This window comes from Copadichromis virginalis, linkage group LG6 (genome assembly GCF_057382275.1).
Source record: "Copadichromis virginalis isolate Kocher_CV1m ecotype Utaka linkage group LG6, C_Virginalis_male_GT1.1, whole genome shotgun sequence".
NCBI lineage: Eukaryota > Metazoa > Chordata > Actinopteri > Cichliformes > Cichlidae > Copadichromis > Copadichromis virginalis.
The window spans coordinates 27,989,530-28,012,733 of NC_140623.1; the positions used below are offsets into that span (position 1 = coordinate 27,989,530).

Here is a 23,204-nt window from a genome sequence, read left to right on the forward strand (position 1 = left end):
GTCAGGGCCAAAGTGCACTCAGAGAACGTAAAAAAAAAAAAAACAACATTTCCATCTACAAGCATCACTGCATACAAAAAAATCAATCCAGGAACTTGTGATAAACACTTTCCCTCATGATCAGAAACTAAAATGTAGAAGGTGAAAGAGGAGGACTACTCGAGTACAAAAAGGAAAGGGACAGAGGGGGAGATGAAGTGAGTGTGAACAAGAAGGCTTAAAAACAACAAACGAGTCAAGGGGAAAAAAGAGGAAAGGATTTAAAGGAGCAAAAGGAATAAAACATGAAGGCCAACAGACAAAATAAAGCACGAGTTCTTCTAACGAAGATCTCCTTTTAGTGGGAGTGTGGTTCCAAACTAGCTAGATAGCTAGCCTAAGGGCTCAGGGGAAACTAAGTACTTCATTTCAGTCTCCATTTGCTTTGGCTCAGCTTTAGTGACAGCTCCTGGAAACTATTAAAGGCATGAGCTAGAACACAGGCAGTGACTGTGTGCATGCTTTTAGGCTTCACCAAGTGCAATGGACATCAATGCATGTGTCATATTCAGTGAAGGGAATAAAGCATTTTTTCACATACATACATAAGACTGACATTATATCTGGTTTAGTGAAACAATTAGCACAATAATAATCAATATGATGAAAAATCATTAGTTAAAATCCCAATGTTGATAAATGTGTGTTATCGACCACAACTGAACAAAACACTAAATATAAAAAGTGCCTACACAAGCATGGATATGAATCAAAGTCTGAATATATGAATGAATCATAACTCTCCTAACAGAAGACTAATGGAAGGCCTGTCTCCCACTGTGTTGCCCACTGGCAGTGGGAGGGAGCTGTCAATCACAAAGACAGGAGAGGCTTCAATGAGACAGTCTGATGGTGCAGTAATGTCTCTATGGCAGCAACGGAAGAGGAATCATATAAAGGGGTTTGGGCAAACATACAGATCTTGCATTACTGCTCCTCCAACTGTATTTTTTTTTTTCAGAATCAGAATCAGAATACTTTATTGATCCCTGGGGGAAATTATTTTAGCTTCCTTGTTCCTTTTCCTGCTTCATTGTTCTTCCTTTCTCCCTTACATTCACGCATACACTCAACACAATCCCATTTTTCATTGTGCTATCTCAACAGCTCACTGAACGCTAGGGCTGTGCGATATGACCAAAATCTCATATCCCGATATAAGAATTCTATCGTCCTGATAACGATATAAATCACAAAAATCTAACATTTTCTGTAAATTCTGTGAATCTCGGGCAGCTCGACTTGCGTGAAGTGTTTCCAGCTGCGCGTCCTTTACCTGGAGTCGACTGTTTTAACTAATGCGTGAAACTATACATTTTTAGACATAAGTTGTAACGGCCGCCGTTTTCTTTGTATTTATTACACGGCGTGCTGCGGGTAAAAGCCTGTTCTAACGTTTGAGTCTAAGGTTTATTTTTTAGCACCTGGCGGCTCTTTTTTTACTTCTAATCCGTTAATAATCTGCTCTTTCACGTGATTCTGTTTATTTTGAAAAGTCTCAACAGGATCTTGAGCTTTATTGTGAAAGGTTTATGTGGAACATAAACAAGCGGACACGCGATGGTGTTACCGTCGTTGTTACTAATGACAATGCATAAAAACAGGCGCTTGTCCGTCAGTAGTGTGGTTATTTACATATAAGAGAAAGAGAGTACTTTAAGAAATTAATATAGCCACTACAGTGACCATCAAAACGATGAAAAAATATTACCGTAAACAGTTTATTTTGCCACACCACGAAACAAACGATAGCATAAAATGAAACGATAGATGTTTTTATATTGTCATCCGATATATATCGTTCTATCAAACAGCCCCACTGAACGCTGCCCTCGGGGAATAAATAGGGGTTCCATTATGTGTGGATGTGATTGTGTGATCCAGTGTGCATACAGATAACGGTATGGAATATGTGCACTGTGGATAGGAGTGGGAAAGTTAGAAATTTCAATACTGGGATTTCTACATTTGACACAATACCAATAGATTAATGATATTCTATTCCTTTTTCGTGATGTTGATAATGCTGCATCGATACTGTGAAAAATGACCACTGAAACCATTTCAAATAAATGTGCAACAAAAGAAATTCTATTTTGACAACAGTGTGAAGTGATCTTACTCTTTATTAATTCTCTTCCGTATTTGAGACCATTATTAAGTATAGTATTAAGTCTCTTTCTGGCCACCTAACAAGAAAATAATAGAAAATGCTGCACTGCTATAAACATCTAGAATAGGAATAGGAAAAAAGTGAATGAAAAGCTTTGCCGATGGAACAAATTGGAGCGACTGGAGGAAAGAAATGGACAAAGGAGTTTTAGGTGACAGAAACTATTTTTGTTTTCCTTTCATTTGCTAGTGACAGAGTCTCTTCTACTACAGCTCCTCCTGATAGTCTTTATACACAAAAGATTGCACTAGTGTCTGTTTACAAGTATTGCTGTCACTATGAGGGTTGGACAAAAACAGGTCCAAGTATTAAAACAACAAAGTTATTATCCTGATTTCCTATGTGTCACACTCTGTAATATCATTTAGGGTAATGTCCTAACAGCATGTGAATGTGAAATCAGAGAGCGGGCAGTTGACTTTTGAGCTTATGTAGTCATCGTCAAAGTTAGCTTCCATCCTGACCTTTGTTGACCCTACATATTGCATTACCTGCCTCTCTCCCCCTTTCTCAGTACTGCTGACAGCAGCACTTCTTCAGCAGTGATTCTGGGCTGTATCGCTCTCTGCCACACTCCCCAGCATCAGGTTTACCCCCTCTGGCAGTAAGACTCTGCAATTAGGGAAACATTTCCCATTTTGACATTAATGACCTACAAAGCCAGCGTGTGTCACTTAAGGTTCTCTTAAATTAAAGGGACTTGCAACACCACAGCCAATAACCAGCAATCAGCTCATATTCTTCCCCTTAAAAAGATATGGTTAAATGACATATGGAGATTTGCAGATAAAAAGACAAAAATCAATGCAAAGGTGCATTTAACCCAACAAAAAAATAAAAATTAATGTGTCTCCATGTTGTAACTGCAGAGCTCAATTGTGTATTATAACTATTATAACTGACTACTGACCAAACTGACCACTGGAAACTCATGATTTCATATCCAAGCAGGATCCCCCTTTCTTACTATGCTAAATACAACTGCTTAATATCTCTATATGTGGGGATAAGTTACAGAGGAGGAGACATGACAAGAAACATGCTATTATACAGGAAAGAGGTTAGAAACTCACTACACACACACCAACCATGCATAAAAGCACAGACACACACACGGGACCAGACAGTCTGATGCCTGTCTTCTTCCGCCAGGGATGCAGAAAAGAGGGAGGAGGGATGGAGGAAAGGGAGGGAGCAGGCGGAGGATGAAAGCAGACGCAGAGCAATACCAATTAAGAACGACAGCCGCCAGAGAACTAGACAGGGCACACAGAGAAAGAAAAAATACTGCTGGAAAAGGGCAAAGACCAAAAGAATCCTCACTGGAGAGGAGTTGGAAACAAAACTGAATGAAGCTCTATTGAGGCTGGCAGACCAAGGAGAGACTGGAGGACAGGGGTGGAGTTTGAGGGGGGGGGGGCTGAAATATTCGTACACCTTGATCACTAGTGTCAAAAGAACCAGACAGCAAAAATAAGGTTGAGGGCAAAAGATAATGCAAGGCTGGTAGAGAATGGGAAAAATGGAGGATAACTGTGCTAATGTTATTCTCTGCGTTACAATGAAAGGGAGACACAGGACTTCAAAAGAAAAAGAAGAGCAATCAAAACATGGAGAATCATGTTTGGAATGGCTACAGACAACACCACAAACACAAGAGTAGGAAGAGGAGTTTCCTCTCTTGGGGCAGGGGGAGAATAACAGAGTCAAGACTCATGACCACAGATTGTGGTAAATCTGCCACCGCTGCCATTCAGAAAACCACCCATTCCTGTCGTATTATGGAAGCTATGAGACTCTCCAGAGCCTTATTACATGGAACATTTTAGGCAGCCTTTACCTGGGGAATAATTCCTCAATACCTGCTAATACTGCAACACACCCCAACTAATCTCCACAAATGTGTGTGGGAGTGCATTTGTGTTTTCTCAACCTGAACAGCTTGGGGAAAACAAGCCTGTAAATTCCACGGTTGGTAAGTGCTAATAACAATCTTCTTGTGTTTTCTATCCTTCAGTCTCAGTGAGTGCTCGGTTTGTAAGCATCCTGTGCATACAGGGCATGTCGGCTTTGCTTACAGCCGGTGGTCAAAATGGTCTATGAAAACATACAGTGCACTTTATTGCTATTAGACTAGGCTTGCTCAGTGAATTGTGGAATACATATTGTATGTTGGTAAAACCTGTAAAGAAGAGATGGCCCCTGGAGAGCAGTGTTTTGGTTCGGCGGGGGGAATACTGGGGAGGAAGAAATGTCAAACAACCACATATTAGGAGTCAGTTGTACTATAAATAACAGCTTTGAGGTTTGCTTCCAGAAAATTCTCTCTCACAGTCTTGGCTGCTGCCTCTGCCAAGCAGATATGAAACTTTAACACAGTGGCAGCTCATTAAACTGAAAAACAGCACAATACACAAGACTAAGCAAAGCCTGGTCCTTGCCATCGCCACTGCTAAAGCTTAGTGAATTCAAGAAGAAGCTGTCAAGCTGAATGTGTTGGTGTATGTGTTTATTTTTGAGTGCTTTCTATAGCTTGACTGCACTGTCGGCGTACCAGCAATTCTACCATTGCCAGTGGCACTTGTCTCTGTCAGCTAGTACATCTGGCTACCTTACCCACACCTAAATGTTATTCTAACCTGAGTCATAAACTGAGACTTAACCATCAAAGAGTCCTTTGAAGGTATATCAGGAAGTGAGGACTAACCAAAATTTCCCTACTTTCCACCAAATGATCACACACCCAAGGCTGAAAAGACAAAGTTCTACTCAGAAAAGATTGATATTTAAGCACACGGGCATACACAATGTCCCATCAGCAATTTACTGACTGCCAGCAGTATAAGCAATCAGTCAGTCTCTGAAAGTGAGAAGCAAGCCTGCAAAGAGATGCAGGAACAATGCCTAGAGGAAAAGAATGACAGAAAAAGCCACAACAGCTCCTGTTTGGACAGCAGATGAGATACAGATATTCTGACACAAAAAAAAAGCCTACATCTATCAAAGTGAAATGAAACATTAGACCTTTTTTTTTTTTAATTTAAAGTAAAAATTGGCTTAACTGATCTAATAAGAATAAATACCCACCCTAGGTCTATGTGGCCAATAACAATCCTCAGAAATGTCTTGCAGCTATTGGTTGAGAAAAAACTGAGAAAACTACTAATAAAGATATTTAAATATGAAAAATACTTGCAAAATGACATTCCTGCTGCCTTCAATGGTTTGTGCCTACTGTACTATGCTAATTTGCATATCAGCTATTATCTTGTTTTATATGTTTTTATTCTTCCTACCTTTTAATACTGTTCTTGTTGTTTTTGTGTTGTAAGGTGACCTGATTTGCCACCAACAAACATGATTTATTTTTATTTCCTATTGTTATAATTTGTCATGTATTGAAGTGCAAATTGAGCTGTGAAAACCACTTTACATCCATACATCAATAAAAGTAAAAGCAGACGGATAAAGTTCATTGATTGTATTCAAGTTTGTGTTCAGGGGTAAGAATTGACGTGGATTATCAACCAAAGCCATGACCCCAGTGAAGGGAGAGCTAGTGCATGCTAGTGCGATTTACACTGCCATAACTGAAAGCTTTGTTAGTGCTGTAGGGACCAAGTCCTGTTACATAATGAGTAAGGATGTCTGTTGATTTTGAGCAGGAAATGGGAATATTATATGGTTGCTTGTCCTGCATATTCTCTGTCAGTTTCTATCTGATGCCAATCTCCTTCTGTCCACGTCTCTCCAATTAGCTAACATGAAGTAGAGGGAGGGACCGGGGCCTCAACCAAACCTCGGCACATTGAACATTCCCCTGGATCCCTGCCAAGACTCTCAGGCAGCAGCTCGATGGGTTTCAGCTTCGCTTCCCCCATCCCCCTGCTTCCACCCAGTCCTAGCTTACCCTTGGTGGGCCCCTAAAGCCCCTGCCCCCTAAATTGGCACAGAAGTTAGATAAGGAGGACAATTACACATCCACCTCCCTTTAGTTTGTATGTGTGGCTACTAATCACAAGAAGATTCCTTAAACTGCCACCTTTTACTCACAACTTAAACTAATTTCATCCATGCCTATTTAGAGTGCATCTTCAATTTTTGCAAATTCACAAGAAATGCCAGATATGGGTATGAGAGTGTAAGACGTGGAGATCACATCTATCATAACATGAGATCACCATCTTATACCAAAACAACAGTAAAGCCTGGTCTACACGATGGATGGATGTAAAAAGCTTTGTTTTCTAGTTTACATCCATCGAAGGACACTGTAACCATTTATGACTTTCTGGTGCTCTGTTATTACAACTGCAAACACAAAGTACAGACACACTCCCCCCTTAGGGGTGTGCCCACATAAACACTACTCATTTGGTACAATGGCTAAACCAAACACCATTGCTTGGTAAATCTAGATCCTGCCCCCCTTGACATTAAAATAGCAATACAGTGAGCAGAGGAAGAGGTTAATGGCTTTTGGCAGCCCCCTATTCAATCCAGCTGATTCTACTGTCAATGTACCCTTACTTGAGGAGCACCCTGCGGCGGTGTTAAGCGCGTTATCTATCGCGACTGTGCCAGTTGTTTGAAAAGCCTCATAATCACAGGCTCAGTAACTACCACACTAAAGCCTGGGATAGGGTCAATGACAGGGGGAGAGGACTGACAACAGAAGCAACACACAAGTCCAACTACAGGGGGCTTCACCAGGGCCACAACAAAATATCTGACAAGGAAAATAAACTATTTTACCACTGTACAGAAAAATGCATGGTGGATACAGTATATTTACACTTGGCCCTGCAGTGGAAACAAGGCTAATGATAGTAACTTACACTGGTGTTCATGTTTTGTCTGCAAAGGGTCAACTAAGGATAAGCAACTTGGGTTTCCTTTCAAATAAATGATCCTGCCCCTTTAGTGATAAGGGGCTGCAGATGGAGTTACTGCCAAGATTTGTCCTCCCGGCATTGTTACAATACACTCTAATCAAAACAGTGTCTAGATGCCAACAGCCTAAAGCCTGGTTAGATCCAGAGCCAACATGGGTAATGTGTTTCCTGCCTGCAATGCTGCCAAAAAGGCAAAAGAAGTAATACAATTCATTGAGTCTGAGCCTCTGTGAGATGAAATTTCTCATTTTGAATCCTTTTGCATTTTGGGACTAAGGTAAACGTCACAAGACCGAGCTAATTTAATTCAGAAATGTTTTAATGACAATAGGACATATACCAATATTTATGCCACACTTTCTGCATATTTAATACATTTAGGTTATTTTTATACTACAACTGTTACATTAACAGTGACAGTGGGCTAACCACTTTCCACACATAAATACAGTTCAAATGAATTGAAGTTTTTTTTTTTTTTTTAAAGTTAAAAGTAAAAAGGAACCAAGCAAATCTTTAACACTGTTTTCCCATCGGCAGTTCAACTTATAATGTTTTGCTTATGTTGACTAATTCCAGCAGGGCAGACTACCTAATTTACTGCTGCAGGTGAATGACATTAAGCGTATTTCGATACATGTTTCGATACTGTTGGTATAGTACTTTCCCTTCGTGCTGGAAGTAGGGAATAAACTCCCCAGAGTGTCTCTCTCTGTCTGCTTTCATTAGCAACAGTTGCTAGAGTTGCATGTACACAGAGACTACTGCACTGCTCCCTCAGTATCACAGTACAGTGGACAGTGGCATGCAAAAATCAGTGCTACACCCCCAGATACTCCACACTGCTCCTGACTGCTTCTGGCAGAAAACCTGCACCTTCATTGCAGCATAACATGCACTGCCTAAGGAGTGACCCCCTCAATGGTGATCTAAGGTCCATGTGCAATCCCAAAATTTACCCTAGTGCCTTAAACCACTTGCTGTGGTTTAAGTGCTAGTTACAGTTGTGTCTGGTAATGGTAAAGGTAATTGCATGGTATTTAAGAAAAACTAAACTCCCTCCTCCTTTTTGTTCCACGGTGAAGAGCATCCTATTCTCTCCACTCATTTTGGACACCCCCCAAAACATCTTTTCAGAGCTATCCCCTTACTGCATGCTCATCAGCCTTGAAGGACCCTTAGCTCTGGGCAAAAAAGGGCTGTGTGTTTGTGCCCGTCTGTCAGCTGGCCGTCTAGGGTGCACTCAAGTCCTGATTAACAACTGGAGAGCATTACTTAATGGCAAAGGTATTGAGCTAGACATAAATAGTCACACAGTCCCATGGCCAAAAAAATGAAAGGCATTGCACATGTGCAGACACTGGCTGAATATGCCACAAAAATATTTACATTCACAGACAGTGCATATATCCATCATACACAAAAATAAACCATCCCCATCTGACTGCAAATGTACGGTGTGCCACTACAGCTTGGGCACATTTTTCATTTCATCACCTCACTGATGTGTGACGGTAGAGATAAGACAGTGGTGACAGAGATGTCAGAGGAGGGGTGGAGGAAAAGGGGGTTTGAAATTGAACAGGAAATTATGTACTTCAATTAAGACACGCGGTGGAGATATTAAAAGCTATACTCCAGCGCCTGGGGACAGGATGCACGAGGGGGGGAAGCAATGGAAAGCGACAGTTCAATCCGAGTTGGGAAGGAGGGGTGTGGAGGAAAGGAGGGAAGAGAGACAGGACAGCTATGTTTAATAATGTACTAAGAATTAGTGTAGTGGAATGTACAATGGTGTACAAGATACATAATGTGATACAGTTGAACCACAGACCGAAGCGTAGCGAAAATTGGGAACAAATGGGACTGTGCCTTTGCCACATTTAAGAAAAGTGTAACTACATCGGATAGGCACGAATTAAAACATTTAACGAAAATATAAAAAGGTGTTACAGCCCTAATGCAACTCTGTGCTATCTGCAATCAAACTATAACTATAAAATTAGCGCCCCATTACCTTCTAATAACCACACAGACATTGGAAAAGGCAAAGCAATTCTCCCAGTGGCTCCAAGAAACCATCACATTACACACTCACATGTACATAGTGTGCTCCAGCGCACTCAGCCAATCATAAAAGGGCTATGATATAACACAAAAGTTCCCAACATATTCAAGACCCTTCAAATAAATACACTAAAATTAGTCATCAAACCCGTGTCTAAAGGCACATCTAAGAATACCTCGGCTCAATCAGTGTTTTCCTTTGCCGAAGAATGCCCTGCATAAACAATGTGAGCAGAAATCTGGGCAAAACAAACACGCTTAGTAAACTGTTAATGGATGTTTTAATGATGTAGTACTTGAGCGTTTGCCGGGGCATTACCGCTGTTGTTAACCGGGCTTAGTCTGTATGTCAATGAGACTAGAGCTGAGTGATATACTTTAGCTTAATTATAGAGGAACACGGCGATTTTCATTTTTCGGCTGCCGCTACAATTTTTGATTGCCAAACGTTGATTAACATTATTCATCAGTTTGCCAAGAATCTAAAAATATATATAAATAAATTACATGTATAAACTTACCTTGCTTTAATCACAGCTTTGGCAGCTTTCAGTTAAGAGTCGATGCATGGCAGGGGGGGGAAATGCATAAAAGCATTCTCCGATGTCTTTTCTAAAGTTACCCGTGAAGAGATGGAGCAGAGATTTAGTCGTAATTAAAGTCAGACTTGGTAGATAAGCCGACTGCTGCTGTAGCAGCTTGGTGACAAGATACCGAGGTAAACAACGGCTACTCAGCCAGATATATACACAGCAAGTACGGTAATTTATGCTTTGAGCAAGAAGAAAAAAGATTAAAAAATAAAACCCAAAACACATACGCTGTGAAATTATTTTTACCAAAAAACAATTTGTTAAAACGTCACGATTTAACGGGGGGAGGGGGCGGGGAAGCGGACGAAGCACCACTAATAACAAAAACAAAAAAAATACGAACACGATTAAAATGACTTTTAAAAGCAGCTAAATTATGTAAGCTAACGTTAGCTGGTTGGCGTCGTAAGTCGTCGACCGTTGCAAGGTTTTGCAAACCAGAGAAATCAGGCAGTTTTCGTTAAAAAAAAAAATCGCCGATGACTTCTCGCGGAGCAAGCCGACGGCCGTCAGCCAGCCACCCAACTTGTTTTAAAGTGCAAAAGATTTTTGTTGTTGTTGTTTAAGTCGTCGGTTGGACGACTAGCGACGGACTGGCTACCGCAAATGCAAAATGAGTAGCGACTCCGGGGAAATACATTCTGTGTTGATCCAGACGGCGGAGCGGACACTCATGGTAGGCGTTCAGTGAGCTCTCCTTGACAGTGGTCTCGCAGCCATTTTGTTCAAACTAACAACACTGCAGTCTCCGTCTCCTCCTCCCAGGGAGCAGACAGACCAGGAAGTCGCTCCGGATACGTCACTCCCGACCAACCAAAACACTAACCCCGCCCACTCGCCCCGCCTTCCTCCGGTCTTCAAACCTCCCGACTGGCCACCGAGGATGGACCTTTTTAATACAACCATGCGACGGACAACCAGGAAAAAAACAAAACAAAAAAGGGACAGAGGCAGCCAGCTCATATGTCCAGGGTAATTGCTGAAGCGTGCAGCAAGCACTGTGTGCTTAAAAAAGAAACAAATGTGAGACATGTCATGCTGTGGAAAGAACATACATGAAGAAAGTATAGGCATTTTGAATTATATACCCAGCAGATTAGCTATTTAAGTCTTAAAGTTGCTCCAATCAGTTAATTTTAAGAATGGATCAAATTACTCAATATAATAGCAAAGACAATGTTCATAGTTGCAAAGCTACTTTTGTTAGTAACCATGTGTAATCATTTTAGCCTCCTTTTAACCTATAGTTTTTGTTTAAAGGGCCACATATTTTACATAAGATTTCATATTTTATCTAGTACAATACATTATGTGATGCATAACTAAAATGGTAAATGTGTATAAATTCCATAAGCAACTGGCAGTTACACTGTGAACTTTATTTAAGCAAGTGAAAATAAACCCCCCAAAAACTGGGGTCAGAGAGCCAGCCCCGGGTTGCTCTTACCCAAGATGACCTTTGTCAAGAATCTCTTCATCACATGATGTCCAGAAACACTGGGTGATAATTTTAGGCTATTCACAACATGATGGATGAGGTCGCCCTTGTGCACCCTCAGTCGCGTCTGCAGCCATCTCACAGAAAGAAAACGCAGCCCCTGTCCATTCTCTGCACTCCTTTCTCATGGAAATGACCGCTCCATGCACACACACACACACACACACACACACACACACATACACACACACACACACACACACACAGACAATGTGTGGTGGGAACAGGTCAAGACTGTGTTCCACAAAGAGGAGGGCTGACCAGTGAGAATGCTCCTATACATCGCAGGGAGAGACTACTAATGAGAAAGCCAGGTGCCCTGGCCAAAAGTTTTTTTTCTTCCTCCTTTTCAAGGCAATATGCCCAGAGCTATTAAATCAGCAAGCTCCAACTGAATGGAGAAAGCAGATGCTCCATGCTCAGGGGTTAAGAGAGGTGAGAGCAGAGGGGAATGCCTTCAGAAACGCCTTAAGGCAAGTGTAGTGCAGGCTATTAAAAGGGAAAATGCAGGAATTCGCTTGTAATGTGTGCCATTTGAATAAGCTGTGTTCCTAGTAATCATTTTGTCCCTGAATTAATATAATACGCTTACTTGAAGCGTCAATTCAGTGATTTATTAGGTCAAGAAAACTAAAGTGCATTACTTAGGAGATATCAAAGAGACACAGAAATGCATGCAGCACAAAGGACAGGTCAGACTTGAGACGAAAACTGTGGTTCGACATGATCTCAGCCATCAAAGGCAAGAGCTACTCAGGTGTATGTGCATTAAGAAAAAAAAAGACAGGGAGTGTGTCTTTCCTTGAGTGCAGACATTCACATGTATTTTATGTGAGTGTGCGCTCATCCCTCCCTGTTCCACATGCGCTCTCCAACTCATCACAGCTATTCTTTTAGGTGTCTTTGAGATGTTTCTTTGACTTCGCCAATTTCCCTAATTGCTTTCACATTTAAGAAGACTGCTGACAGAAGCGAGTCAATGGGAAAGGTCTGCCTGACATTCTGATAAGAAACAACCCAGACGAGCTGTAGTACTGCAGTGGTGGCAATCGCTCACTTCTTCTCTTCTTAGACAATACACCTCTCCTCCTCCTGCTGCTCTCGCCATCTCCTTCTCCTCTCCCCATTTCTTTTTTTTTTTTTACTCCGTGCTCTTCTGCCTTTTGTTTTAATTCCAGTTCAATCACGAGCTCTGTTCCGCATAAGGTTTTAATTTCAAGCCTGCTGCCAGAGTCTGCCACACGCGCACACACACACACATGCATATTCACCCAAGTATGCATGTGTATACACCAAACCACAAATTCCTATGCTTACCGCGCACACGTTACTCACGTCACAAGCACGCATACACACTTGTATGTTACAAGGCAACATGCAAATTTAATGCACGTGCTCTCTGGCTACGTCTTATCAAGACAAAGTATCTCCTACTTGAGACTTGAGACTTTAATATGCGCACACACACATTATTAAAACGCAGGCGCATCAGACAAATTACATAACCAGAATCCCGAACTGTATTTTTCCTTCTGAGATCAAAATCTAGTTTATGAAAGATCAGGTAGATTTATGGGATCATTAAATGAATTCATAGCACTTACAGTCTATGTTTCTTTGCCTTACTCAAAAATACAAAGCACCTCTTCAAAGGTACTACCAAGAGCTTTCATTTTGTGGAATTAGCTAAACATGATCTGAGGATTTACCAAGTCCAAAAGCAGGTCTCGGTGTTAAAACCTCACTCACTACATAATGCAGAAAAAGAGATTTACAGTTTGGTGTATGATGTGGGGTAACTGATGACTTGGTGATGTCAGTATTTTGGTATTGATTATGAATACACAATCCTCTGCATCAGTCTGGACTCTATGTATGTGAGTAATCAAAATGCAGACAGCGAGCTACTGTCGCTTCTCTCAAAGTGACATTTCCAAAGGCATGACTTGACATATGCAAAAGGGCCGTCATGATGATAATTCTGACAGGAAGAGACCATCTCCTAACTGCCCATAAAAGAAGAATGTTGCACAGTGACTCCTCCAGTTCTGCCACTTCAAGGCGAAATTTGCAAGTGGGTTGCTTTGTGGTTGAACTGAAACATTCATGGGAAGCTTTTCTCACTCTGATTAGCAGTGCTGATTGAAGTGCCTATCCATTAAATACACGCACAGAGTGGGAAAACCCTGCTGAGTTGCTCATTGCTCATCTCCAAGGTCTGCAGCATTGCATTGGGAGATAAGGAAGACTGCTAGTAGCTAAAGGCATGCTAGTGCAGGAGAAGAGGAGGAGGGATCCTTTTCATTAACTTTCATTAAGACTAAAGAGCGAATTAGTGTAAGAAGAGGTCTGATGTACAAAAGTCGTGCTCTTTTTAGCTGTAGCCACATACAGCATGTATGAAGTTCATGAAGACACACAAATTCAGTCTAAGCACTGGCAGCAAGTGTCTCTAATCCTCTGTACTGCTCTGTACCCGTGTACTGCTTTGGGTAGCATAATAGCAAGAATAAACAGAAAGCAGCATCTGGTAAAGGGTTTATGCTTGGGGTGGGAAAGGGGTTATGCAGTCTTTGTGTGTATGTGCTGGTGCTTTTAAGTGCACGCCTGTATTTGACTGTGTGTCTGCGGTGCATGTGTGTGTGTATGCATTTGCATGTGTCCATATGTGTGCTGTATGCGTGGAGGGAGGGAGGCAGAGCACAGCAGAGCAGAGCGTTGCAGTGCAGGCAGTAGGACAGCGTTTCTGAGCTGTGGTAATTTCCCCCGAGACAAGCGAGCAGGTAAAGGCCAGCAAAAGAGGGAGGGAGGGAGAGAAGGATAGATGAAGGCTGGGATAAAAGGGAGGGAGGGAGAGCATCAGCAAGCAAGTATGTCAGAGAATAATAAGGAATGATACAGCAGTGGCAGAAAAGAGGGCAGCACATTCGCCCAATCGAATGGGCACGGACTGCATTAAAAACGTTTCAAGGTTGAATTTAGCCGCTCTGATTGTCAACATATTACCGTTAACATTTGTATTTCCATTTCAAATGCCTTATCTTGTTAATGAGTGTTTCTAAACTGAGTCATTGTTTTTGTAATGAATTCATCTATTAATTACACATGCGCCGTTTTCTGATGACCATGCTTTATTTTGTTACAAGCTGCAGACCTTAATATTAGCATACATTAAGCCCTGCTTATCTTTCATCCCCAAAAGCTAATACATCAAATTATCACCCGAAAAAGAAAATGCATCAAGCACAATTGTGTTTTGCGCACCAAGGTTTGTGTGTGTGTGTTTGTGGGTGAGCACTCTCACTTATTAGCCCCTTCCCCCTCCCTTCTTGCAAACTCATTACCAGCATATAAGACCTGCATGGATTTTATGGTGTTTTGGGAACTGACTGGTTAATCAGATTTATTGCACACTTAAGCTTAATTGATTGCCTTTATGGATTCAAATGAATAATTAAGTACTAACAAGCCTAGTTTCTGTTTCATCATTCTGAAATGATGATAATGACCCACAGAAAGGGAAAGTAGTAGAAGTGTCAATCACAAAATGCCAACATAACAATATTTGCTTTTCAGCCTGTGTAATCTACTGATCATAATAATGCTGTCAAAACACCGATACAAGCACGTTTTCCACTTAATCTCATACTAGTATTGGCCCAAAGCTGGAAATTTATTTTTCTTCACTTTTCACTTTGTATTTAAAAAATGTCTACTAAAAAATGAAGTATTATAAGCAGTTATACAGACAGCGAAAAGACAGCCAGCGCCTCACGATCAAGGCGCCCCCTGAACAAAGACAACATATCCTGACCTTCAGATGATCTTCATCAGATCAATACTATCATCGGCACAGACAAGCGGTCACAGATTAACCCAGACTCCTCTAACCAACCCCCAGTTCTCAACGCAAACACGTGCGCACACACTTTTCTCTCCCATACACAACAACAAACGTGCACGCATCTTTTTTAGCAGGGCCCTGGGTGTATTGACTGGTTTGTACTGACTGACACGCAGAAACACCACACGTACGCGCTTGTTGATTATACTTTTCTGGCTGGCTTTTATTGCACAGTATAAAGAGTGAAAGGGTCCTAATGTAGCTGTATCTATCCCCAGCTACAGGAAGGGGAGAGGGCGATCTACCCATTGCTGCCCTCATCTTGTCATGATTGCAAACATGTTGCAATTAAAAAAAAATTAAAAAATAACTGACTTGCTTGTCAATGTAATATTATATGAATGACTGTTTCTGTATTTACATGCGTGTTTGACATTATGGAAAAGGGCAGAATAAAGCCCATATGGATATACATATACAGGTCTGGCACTGGATATCATTTTCCCCACACCTCTATACAAACATTACATTTCCAGACACAGAGAAGAATATGCATATTTGACACCCCACCAGCCATTTACATGGAATATGTACCAATGAGCAACACAAGCAAATTGATATCTATATGTCTGCGAGTGGCTAGAAGGCAACTGACTTAATCCCAGAACCAATGTAAATGTTGGTGGCATATCTACAGGCAAGAGCTGATATTTAGAAGTCCATTAACACAGGGTGGAGATGGGTTAATTCACTGTGTGTAGCTGGAGATCCGGAGGGAGTTTAGGGCATACAAAGAAGAAGGAGGAGAGAAATGGATAATGGGAGGGAAAGAGAGGCGAAAGAAAAGAGGGTATAATGCAAAGAGAAGAAAGAATGAGAGGAAAAATACAAATAAATGTGGAGGGAGGTAGATGTGTATATAAGCAGGGATGGTGTGGTGGGGGTGCTGGGGATGGCAGTCGGCTGAATGTGTATGTGTGCATAGTTGTTGTGAGCATTGCTGCCTGCTATCATCCGCCTGAGCCTGGGCGTCAGTTTGATTAATGCTGCTTTCCTCCAACTGACCTCCAAGGTCACTGGAATAGTGGGTACTCAGCCGCTCCCATTTGCTGCTTTACCAGAGGGGGGTAAGGGCCATATAATATGCTCCTCCAGAGTTTCCTCTGTTTTTCCTGTTTCCACTTTCCTCTCTGTCCCTCATTTAAGCTCTATCTCTCTCTCTCATCCTCGCCGTCTGTCCGTCTATCTCTTTTTTCCCTCCCCACCCTCGTTCTGTCCCGCCTCTCTTCGGGCTCTCTCATTCTGGTCCTCATCCATCTCTTTCTCTCTGCCACCATTTCTCTTTCCCTCTGTTTGACTCTTATGTGCTCGCCACCAGCACTCTCTAATCTGAAATGCAATCAAAAGTGGCAATAATGCAATGTGTTTGAAGACGCTGGCGAGAGGGAGAGAGAACAGGCCGGGAAAGGGCCATTAGGCCACCGAAAGAGGTTTAGATAAACACATTCACATTTCTCACACATGCTCACCTCCACACAACCACCACTTCCTCCCCTCTCTCCGTTCACAGAAAGACTGCCAAGGTGAAGGCATATGAATAGAGTTGTCCTACACCAATAGACACTTGGCACTGACACACTTCCTCTGGCAGAGACGCTCATAGCAAATGCTACTTATTGTGCCAGACGGCCTTTCCTGGCATGAACCTGACAAGAAGGGAGCCATGTACATACAAAGAGAGGAAGAGAGAAAGACGAAGGCTGAGACATGAGGAGGGCAGTGAAAAAGTTAGTTTTCCTTCTACTCAACTCCCCAACTCTATCAGTTGTTCGTTTTTTGTTAGTCCCCGATTAACCTGATAATTTCCCAGCTTTTTCTTCCAGTTTTGTATTACTAATCTCCTTTTGCCCCATCTATAGAAATCCTCACTACATATAATATATTGTCAACACTTATCCTCTGGACAGTACACAATATGTATTCGTGTCGGTCTCTGTGTGAGCTTTGTTCAGATCAGCTTTACTTGCTTGAAACATAGCCTGTTCATTCGTTTCTGTGAAACCTGTGGGTTGGCACAGTGGGGAGTCCCGATGCACAGGGCTCTTCTAGGTGTTTTTTCTTGGAAGCCATTTCTTTTTCCATTGTATTATAAACCTATTTTAGTGTTCTTGTGGATGTATGGGTCAAACTGAACCTCCAGATTGCATTTCATCTCATGAGAACTTGTAACAGTACAACTACACAAACAAAATGCTTGCTTTTTACCACAGTGCTATTTTCAGACTGAGCACCTGTACAGCTCTGTGAAAAGGAAACTTGGCATTTGATGTACAGGTCTTTTTATCTGTCTGTGTGCACCACATGGCAGATCTTTGTAAAAATGTACATCAGATGTCTTTACTGGTTCAGTCCAAGACCTGACTGATGACTTTAAAGCTAGATTGGGCCCAAATTTTTTCTTATTAGGCTGGGTAGGATCTTGTTCAATAGGCATGGGCTATCAAATAAGTCAGTAGGTCCAAAAAAAGGTAAGCAGATTCCACATCATACGAAATCATCAGGCGTTGATGAGATTTATTGTATAAAATGATGACTTTTGCATTGCCAGGTACTGAATTGGTTTGAAAAATATTCATTTCTGTCTACTAATTGTTCAGTTGTCTAGAGAATATTTAATTCTTGGATGAAACACTAGACTTTTCATGGATTTATGTAAATATGTTTTTGAATACATAATGAATAGATAATACCTGTTTCTTAGTTTATAATAATCCAGTTAATGCACTTTCTGACTATGGCTGCTTCTTAATTGATAGTGCATCGCGCAGCTCTCTCTCGGTCCATTCAAACAAATAGCATTTTGGATAAGGTCTCATTTTTAGACAGTTATTACATGTATTCACATCGGCACTGACTGTGATAGGGTTTTATTCCAATCACGTTTCTCCTGTTGAAAATTCATTCATGTAGCTCATGTTTGGGTATTTTCCACCAGTCCAGTCAATGCAGTTTATTTCTGTTCAAAACTTTTGTCATCTGTAAGACAGACCTGACTAAGATGGCATCCAAAAGTATGTACAAAGAAGCCAGCAGTATAATCACAGCCTGGAGAGTTAGCCCTGGTGTGCACCATCAATTTGTCTCACACTCTGTACCCTGCATCCCCCACCTCCTTTCCTTTTTTCTCTGTCTCTCCATGTTCCCTTTTTCCAGTCAGTGCCTGAGCGTGAGCGACACACACACACACACACACCGACACTCCTGAGCATCATGAATCTTTCATGCGAGCGGGCTGTATAATCCCTGAGGCGTGCTCTCTGAGACCTATACACACCCGCCTCCATCACCTTGAGAGAGGGAAAGCCATCACTGGGAATGAGGGAAAGAGACAGAGTGAGAGAGAAGGCGAGGGATAGAGATCGAAAGATAGATGGAGAGACATGGAAGGGGGGGGGGAGTGAAGTGGAGAGAGGAAAGGATGAGGAGGAGGATGAGAAGGAGGAGGGAGTGCAAGGGTGTGGGAAGCAAAAGACAAATTGAAGGTGTTAAGTAGGACCTGGCTGGAATTACCTCCCTTCTTTTGACCACTGAGGGAGGAATAAAAGAAGAGAGATAACAATGGGAGGTTGGTTCTCTTTCGTCTTGGGTGCTGGAAAGTCAAAGTGTATCATTTCAAATCTTTGTCTGATGGAAGCACAATGGAAACTGAAAAATGGATGGCATCAGGATCTATATGTCTTCTAAACTGCCTTTTAAATAGATGCCCACATTATATCGACACAGGGCACATCCATGCTTACATACAGTGTACATACACATTTGTTACAATACACCTTGTTGAATGGAAAAGTTTAGGCACCCCAAAAAACAGTATTCTTAATGCACATTTTGTGACAATTTCATGGGCTAAAAAACAATTATTGTTGCAGTGTGATTAACTAGTTTGACCTCAGTTGACTTTTCAGAAGTTGCCAGGCAGCTGAAGAATTAAGAATTCATTAAGAATTGTCAACAGATGACAATTCAGAGCCTGATACTCTTTAACCTTATGCTAACACTCAACAGCCATGGGATCCTCTAAACAACTAATTGGAACATGAAAATTAAATGATGTAAAGCCGAGTGAGTCTATCAAAAGAAATTTAAAGCACTTCCATCTTGAAAGTGGCACTCTTCAAAAATTGTCTTTAAAAAAAAAACAGTGGGTACATTTGGAGTTGTCAAGAAAAAAAATAGGTGCTAAAGGCACAAAGGGGGAAGAAATTGCACACTATCAGACACAAGCCAGAAATAGAGCCTGTTTATTGAAATGTTGTAGCCTTTGTGAGAATATTGAAGCTTAAGAGGGTGCACAGTGTTGCAGTCATGGAATGGTCTAGAAGACCAAGTCAAACTTCAGATAAGTTTGACTTTCTGCCTGCTGGGCAGAAAGTCAAAGCTAAAAACTGCAGAGAATCCACAGGAAGCTTTAGCTGAGACAGGACTGGCAGTGCCGCTTCAACATATCGTGCACAGCAATGATGCACAAAGACAGCCTACATGGAAAAATCATCTGAAACTAACCTTACCTGCAACCGAATCACAAAAGTTGACGACACGGCTCTGCAAAGCAACATTTGCGTACGCCAGAAATGGTTTTGAAAAAAACAACTTCTGTGGACGAGAAAATGTTTAGAGCAGCATTTATTTATCAGAACACCTAGCAAGCTGTTCAGCATGCAGGTGTAAATGATCTGCATGTGGTTATGTGGCAGCGGCGGTACAGGAAGCATTGCAAAGATAAAGGAACATCGCTCCTCCAAACACCAGCTAACTGTAGACACAATGACTCACAGCTAGCTGTAAGTACTATGTGATGACCACACTTACACATGCTACATTTACAGTTTAATCCCTTTAAGACTGCAATAAAATGTAACTTTACACTTAACATAAACCAAATATGAATTTCCAAACTATATTTGAAATTCAATCTGAACATGAGAAATAAAGCTCTACAATTTTTATATGAAAATATCAAACTTAACCAGCCTATTTATTTCTGCTTTTACCACAGAATCAGTGTAATTTGATCTTGTTCAGTTTCTTAACACAAGAAAAGCCAAACCCACTAAAAAAGAGAAAATGATGTCCTCCTATAAGAAACTCTGCAGTGGTAGACAGCTGAGAGAGAAACACAGACAAAAAAGGAATGAGATGTTCAAATCTGTTATTATAGTCCCTTCCCCCCCACATACAAAGACCAAGGTCATCATAAAGTTTCTTCAAAGTCCAGTTTTTTTCTTTAGCTCACTCTCAAGAGAAATATCATCAAACCCAATATATGAAAAAGACTGAGATGCTATCAAATAAAAATGGCTTAAATGACAACAGGGTGTTCATCAGTTGGACATCTTGCAAGTTTCCTAATATGATATTTTTTGATGAATGAATCTTTATTGTTAACACATAAATTCCCTGCCTGCTACGCGCTTTATGATATAACGACAGCATACTCACAATAGACAGTTTGCTTACCCTAACACATGGGATGATAGACAGCGTTTTTTCCACCTTCTCTTGTGTTATGAAAGCCATTTCTTGTTTGCCATCCTTTTTCATCTCAAGCTTTAGGATGTGTTCTAATAAATACACCATATTAGTCCCTGCAATAAACTCCCACCACAGTTTATCAGCTTCATATCGGCTTGCTTTGGAGTGAGTCAACCCGACTGCAGGTTGTCTCGGTAAGTTCCTAATGGAGTGACAATGGCGAAATCATAGAGACTGGACAGCATAGTTGTGGATGTTGCAATAATTACCTGAGATGACAGTCAACACAGCAGCGGTAAGCACCTTCTCACTGGCCTGATGAGCTTATTATGCCCCCCAACCTTCACACCCCATGACCCTGATTTAATTTGACACTGATTAATAAGGCTGTACAAGACAAAAAGGTGGCCCGTGCATGTGTGTAGACATGTGTTTGCAAATACGGCTGTCTCCGTGCATATCACTGAAATCATGCTGCAGATAGATAAGCATCTAAGGAGAAAAAAAAGATACTAATGATACTGATGCATGTGAAGTTCCATATATCTCACTGGGATGTCTCAAGGTCAGAATGAACGAACAGCTGAGGAAAGGTTGAATAAAGGAGAAGAGCTCCTTCATATACAAATGCATGCAGGAACAACTAATAATATGAATACTACGTCAGGTAAATGCGCAGGTGTTGGAGGGTTTTGCCTGCGTTTTTTATGTTGTTGATGCTTCAGGGTGAGCATGTATAGGACCTATACTCATAGGTCTCCCGTCCTTCCAGCGCGCGCACACACACACACACACACACACACACACACACACACACACACACCACAGTTGTCCCTTCCTTGGTGGAACAAAATGGAGGGGGCAAGTAGGTTGAGACTGAGGGGTGGGGGCCGTGGGTGGTGGACAGTGCAGTGCCAATTTCACGCCTCCACTCCTCTCTGCCTCTTTCAGCTGCATGCTGTATGCTCCTTCTTCTCCCTACCTCAACTCTCTGCTTCCCCCATCTATAAACGCACACAGCCTTTTCTCCAACGCCTGTACCACCCACTCCATCCATCCTCCCTTGCTCCCGCCAGCCTCTCTGCTTAGGCTGGAGTATGACAGCCCAGTTGCTTAGGGGATGCTTGTCTAAATAATAACCCAGAGAACAGAAAAGACCAAAACTGTCATGGTTCTGCAGACCCGGTGTTTTGAATGTTGTTTAATCATTACTGTTGCATTCTTAGAGTGACTTTACTTTCCTAGTTTCGTTTTCTTGCGTTTATGAGTTTTCTGATTATTGTCTTTATCTCTTGTGGTTCGGGTTGATTTCCCTTTAGTGTTTCCCTTTCTCTGTTTCTTTTTCCTCAGTGTCTCCTGTGGAAGTCAGTGTCTTGTCTCCGTGTTTATTTACCTACCTGTGCCTGTCCACCCTCTTCCCCTGTGTCTCGGTGTTCTGCCTTCCTTCTGTCTTCTGTTCTTCTCTGTGTTTCATCCTTTGTCTTCCCAGTCTGTTGTGTGTTTGCATGTTTGTTTATTCCCGTCTTAGTTTTAAGCTTGTGTCTCGGTCTTCGTGCTACTTCCTGTCTTATTTTGATAGTCCTTGTCTCATGTGCATTGTATTCAAGGTTTGCTTCCCCTGTCTCGTTATGTCTAATTTGTTCCTGCTGTGCTCTCACGTGTTTCCACTTCCCTAATCATCCCTCAGTTTATATATAGTCTCTGTTTTCCTCGGTCCTTTGTCAGAGCAACTGTTCACCGACTCCTGTGTCTCTCTAGTCCTAGCGGGCCAGGTTCCCTAGTGTTTTCACAGTTTAAGTTTTGACAATTAGTTCCTCGTTTAGTTTGGTTTTCTTATTTGGCTCTGTTTTGAGAATCAGCCTGAATAAAGGGCTCGCCTTTTGTTTAAGTTCATTCCTGCCTCCGCTGTCTGCATTTGGGTCCTCACTCTCCACTCCACACGATCTGCCACCCGCAAATCTTGACAAAAACAGAGTTCCCTTAGAAAGAAACAAGGTAGGAAAAAAACTAAATCACCAGTAGAGTAAAGCACCACATGAGAAACCTTGTCTCAACTCAGCCCTTCAGCACTCACATCCAGCTCTCAAGATGGATGCCTCGGTGCATTCACTTCTCATGCTTGGCAGCACAAGGACAGAAAGAGGGCACGAGAAAAAAAAAAAAAAAAACAGCTCAATTTGCATTCGCAGAGGTAACATTTGTTTATCGCATGTATGACACTCCTCTTAACGACCCCACCGCTGATTGAAGCAAGCTTGCTAATTAAGCATTAATTACAAAACAATAGAAGTGGCAATTAGATGGTAGCATTTCAATGTGTAATATTCCCACCTGGGCTATTGTTAACATAGCATTATTACCATCACCGCCTGCTGTGGTTATGGTTATCTAAACAGTCATAAACGTCATCTCGCGCATACTGTACCACCCACAGTTGCCGTACAACTAAGTAATATGTTTTCTCTCTCTCTCTCTCTGTCCCTGCCTCTCTCTCTCCCTGTGTGTGTGTGTCTCTCTCTTTTTCTAGTGGCAAATATCAGCCGTTTGTTTCATCGCTGGGTTT

The 23,204-nt window shown here is 41.7% G+C and overlaps 1 protein-coding gene across 4 annotated transcripts in view; it reads right to left on the bottom strand.

Moving 5' to 3' along the window:
- Positions 1-23,204, bottom strand: part of tnrc6c2 (trinucleotide repeat containing adaptor 6C2) — a 141,699-nt gene that overhangs the window by 43,847 nt on the left and 74,648 nt on the right. Inside the window, exons 1-2 of one of the 4 annotated variants that reach the window (XM_085459659.1) lie at positions 10,406-10,538; positions 9,696-9,786 (exon numbers count right to left, since the gene is read on the bottom strand). The exons of 1 other annotated variant lie outside the window; for it this stretch is intronic. The gene's annotated coding sequence lies outside the window, so the exon portion shown is untranslated. Of the gene's footprint in view, positions 1-2,703; positions 2,825-9,695; positions 10,539-23,204 lie in introns of those variants that run through there. 2 more of the 4 variants (XM_085459660.1, XM_085459663.1) reach the window with 2 other exon arrangements.